The sequence below is a fragment of the Bactrocera latifrons genome, unplaced genomic scaffold, assembly GCF_001853355.1.
Source record: "Bactrocera latifrons isolate USDA-ARS-PBARC rearing strain unplaced genomic scaffold, ASM185335v1 scaffold_50, whole genome shotgun sequence".
Classification (NCBI taxonomy): Eukaryota; Metazoa; Arthropoda; class Insecta; order Diptera; family Tephritidae; genus Bactrocera; species Bactrocera latifrons.
In genome coordinates, this window is record NW_017537157.1 from 291,194 (window position 1) to 295,989 (window position 4,796).

At 34.9% G+C, this 4,796-nt stretch overlaps 1 protein-coding gene across 1 annotated transcript in view; it reads right to left on the minus strand.

Annotated features, from left to right (window-relative positions):
* The window catches only part of LOC108973809 (rap1 GTPase-activating protein 1), a 260,459-nt gene that overhangs the window by 230,090 nt on the left and 25,573 nt on the right, over positions 1-4,796 (minus strand). The gene's annotated exons all lie outside the window — the stretch shown is intronic.

Consider the following 4,796-nt stretch of genomic DNA (forward strand, 5'->3'; position numbering starts at 1 on the left):
TTTTTTTTTTTTATAACTTATTTCATATTAATGCTGACTAATTTGGTCAGCGGTTTCACTCGCGCTTCCTTGTTTGGGGTAGCGCCAGTGACGGGAAAGCTTTGCGAAACCGACGATTTTCAAWTATTTGTTGTTATTTTTGTTGCTGGCTATTGCCTAATAGCGGTTGGTGGCTATTTTAGTGTTGCAATATTTGATTATTTTTTCACTTTTTTATTTGATTTTCACTTTTTCTTTTTTTTTTTTKCATTKCCTCGTTGGCTATTCTGGCACTCATATAGTAATGTGTGTGTATGTGTTTGATTACATACATATACATACGTATGTTAATTCTTGTGTTTTTACTTTTTTTATTTGATGCGGTTTTATGCCTGTCTCTTATACACATCTAGATGTGTATAAGAGACAGCATACATACATACATATATACATACATATGTATGTATATGCACATAAATATATTATTTAACAAAATTTTCAATTATTAATATTTTTCATAAATAAAACACGCCAYTAAATTTAAAATTTACAGTACTCAACACTTCCGCCCACTTAAATATAATTTTTGTTGTTTTTGTTTTTTCTTTCACTACCTATAAATATGTGCTGGCTCACTTTGCATCCGTTCAATTTAATTTTCCCTCACTATTTGTTATTACTTTTGCATTTTTTACTGACTTTTTATCGCTTTAATAAAATTTATTAAAATTTCCATAATTCGAACGAGCTTCATGATTCGTCGAGAGCGATTGTTTGGTGCTCGGAAGAGTGTGAGTATTTTTTGTGTAGATGTCTGTATATGTGTCTGCAGGTGTGTGTATATATTGAGCTGTTACTGCTCGATTGTATGAGCACAGAGCACCGCAATCAACGTCAGACTCACTGGCACCAAATCAGTTGGTCGCCTGTCAACTCACCGTGAAAAACACAAACAACAACAATATAAGTCAGAAAATTTTGCTGACTGAACTCATCCAAGAAAATAGGAGAARACAAAAGCGAAACTAAAATAATTTAACAAGCGTTTCGGCAAACTTTAGCGCACGCTAAGGGTTATGTTTATATATTGATATATGTGTAGATATACATATAAATAAGAAAATAAAAAATTAGAAAATACAAAGAAATACATAGRCAAGTATCCGAGCGAAACCGAAATGGTAATCGTAACCTAAAAAGATTCCATAAACATTTAGAAACGAGCAAACTGACTCAGCAGCTTTTGAAAAGCCTCTAAAAAATTAAATAAAAAATTAACAAAAATGTAAAAGTATTTAATTTACACCAGAATATAAATAAAAGAAGAAAACGCTTAATTTCGTTGATACCGAAGCTAGAATACCCTTCACAAGTAAAAAAGTTTAAYTTGAGTCGTTCAGTTTGTATGGCAGCTATAAGCTATGGTGAGTCATTTTGAAAGATTTTTTCGGATATTATAGCATTGCTTTGGCCAATAATCCGTACTTAATTTTGTAAAAATATTTCGTCAAATAAAGAAGTTTTCCATAGAATGACTTTATACCTATTGTTCACTTTGCATGACAGCTATATGGTATAGTGGGTACGATTTGGAAACTTTTTTCAGATATTATGGCACTGTGTAGGAAAATAACCTATGCAAAAGTTTGGGAAGATGTCTCATCAAATAAAAGATTTTTTAATACAAGAACTTAATTTTGATCCATCTTTTTATATGACCGCTATGTGGTATAGTGGTCCGATCGGAACAATTTCTTTGGAGATTATGCCGTTGCTTTGGACAATCATTCACAACATATTTCGCACAGACATCTTCTCAAATAAAAACCTTATTCATACAATGCTATGTTTTTCATCGTTCACTTTATATGGSAGCTATATGATATAGTTGCTTGATATAAAAAATTTCTTGAGACATTGTACCGTTGCATTTAAAAATCTTCCATACCAAATTTCGTGAAGATATCTTGTTAAATAAAAAAGTTATCCATAGAAGATCTTGATTCCGAAAGTTCTGTTTGTATGGTAGCTGTACGCTACAGTAATCGGATCTGAACCATTTCTTCGAAAATTGTAGCGTTGTCTGGGACAATTCTCCATGTTAAATTTTGTGAAGATATCTTGTTAAATAAAAAAGTTGTCTATACAAGAACTTGATTCCGAAAGTTCAGTTTGTATGGGAGCTGTACGCTACAGTAATCGGATGTGAACCATTTCTTCGAAAATTGTAGCGCTGCCTGGGACAATTCTCCATGTTAAATTTTGTGAAGATACCTTGTCAAATAAAAAAGTTTTCCATACAAGCACTTGATTCCGAAAGTTCAGTTTGTATGTCAGCTATGTATATGCTATAGTTGTCCAATAACACGCATGGAAACTTTCATATCGATATCTTAAGAACTGACCGACTAGTTTGCAGTTGGACCGACTGACAGTTGGATAAGTCTAAATCGAATCAGCTCGTACCGCTAATCATTTATATATATACAATCTCATATAGGGTCCCCAACATTTCCTAGTAGAGTCATAAACACACTTCATGACAGACTTTATATATCATTTTCTTACTTTTTTTCTTCCATTTTTCTTTTTCGTAAACTCTTTAGTAAGCACCGAAATCGAAATCAAACCTTCGTTTAAGCACTAAATCCTCAATTATTGGTTCTTAAGTGCAAAAAAAAAAGCTACAGCGCTGGCTGTAGAGAGTTTGCTGCCGCCAGTTTTCTACGTTTTCTTTAGTTTGATGCGCGTCGCGTCAATAAATATTCCAATTCATTATTTTTTTTTTTTTTTTTTTTTTTTTTTTTTTTTTTTTTTTTTTTTTTTTTTTTTTTTTTTTTTTTTTTTTTTTTTTTTTTTTTTTTTTCACAAGCGACTTACACAGTGACGCCAACGATATNTTTTGTTTCACAAGCGACTTACACAGTGACGCCAACGATATGGGAGAATGAAAAGTGTGGAGTCAAGATAAGAAACAGATTTATAGGCTATAATAACTGCGAAAAACGCTTACAAAATAAAATATTTTTATTTTCGCCTTTTATTTGCTTTTTATATGTGCTGTAATGAGTGAATAGTAAAAAGAGCAAGCATGAAAATTACAGTAATAGTAATACAATATAAATWTGTACATACATATGTGCCAATGTAACTGCTACAATACAGTAAATATCAACTATAATATCGACACTTGTAAGGGTCGATTACAGGGTGGGACATATGTTTCAACTATGAAGAGACTTTAAATTTTACCTCCGAGATGGCCGGTGTGTAATTTGGACGATGGACGTGGCACCGTCCAATTTTTGGTGAAATCACCGAAGTAATCAGGAARTTCGTATTCTCCCCCCAAGCATTGACCCWTCCTTAAAGAAGCTCACTATTCCTCTCCTCCAACGACTTCTTTCCATCCATAACTACCTCYCCAGTTTATGGGTAGGGAAGGACCGCCAGAGTTCGGTTTGTCGACTCCGTGAACGAAGTGATGCGGTATAAAGTCAAAGTGAGTGTGYTTTTAGGAATCCAGACTCTGAAAGCAACTTTCGCAGCCATAACCTTTCGTTGATGTCKACGGGCAATATAAGCAAGATGGCGTTAAGTGCCATGGTTGGAGTGGACCTTAGTGCACCATACATGCTAATAAGTGCCACTCGTTGAACGCTCTCGAGTACCTTTGCAAGTGTGATTTTTTCTACAGCACTCAATCACATAAAGACTCCTTAGAACATAATATGCTTGACAATGGTGTCTTAGAGCCAGAAGAATACTTTCGGTGAGAGACCCCACCTTTTGCCAATGGCTTCTGTACAGCAGTACAAGGCAGTTGATAACTTTTTTGCTCTCTCTTCGATATTCAGCTGCCATGAAAGCTTTCTATCCAGGATGAGCCCTAGATATTTCACAAGTAATATAATATATAAATAGTTATCTAAAGTCAATRTGTTTATTTCGAGTCAAATCACTAATCCAAAGTACTTCTATTTTGTCTAAAGTCTGCGATTTGCATAAGTATGTACAAGCAGGGTCGATTGAAATCCACTTTTACAAAATCACGCGCCCAATTCGTATGCACCTAAGCAATGTTCAAATGTCCGGACAGACACGACTCATCAAAACGCTGACATGTTGCTTGATTTGATAAAAACAACGATGTTGATTGCTGAATTACATGTAAGGAGCGAAGGTGGGGGGGTAATAACAGCAACGATGCGAACAGTGAGTTATGACGGCGTGATGAGAGTGTGAACGGATTAGACAAAGTGGGGCTGTGCCACCAATGAGGCAGCCGGAAAAGTTAATCACTGCGCAAATTTAGCAAAAACACAAATATACGGCCAGTCCTATATACGTACATACATATGTACATATATGTATGTGTATGTTAAAATAAATGTAGAAGCAAACGCTGATAGCAAAATATTTACGTTTGCCTCTGCACCCTCGCCTCTCCTTACCACACACTGCGTGGCAATTTTAAAATTTACAAACGGCACAACAACAAAACAACACCGCTGATATGAAAAGGTGAGCYGAAAACTGTCAACTGTGGAATATGCAAATTATATCAATTTATGGCTGCTGACGCTAAGCCGCCAGCGTGAAAATTCGGCTGCTTTTGGCCGGGGCATGATGATAACATTCAACAAGTTGCTCGTTGCGATTTCGCGAGAGATTCGCCTGAGGGCCATGATAAATTGAAAGTCATTTAGATTGTATGCATGTTTGCATGTATGTGTTTTGATGGTTTGTATGTTTGCTTTCGATATAAATGCATGTTATTTGTTGGCATAAATTTGATTTTTCTTTTGAAATCGTTT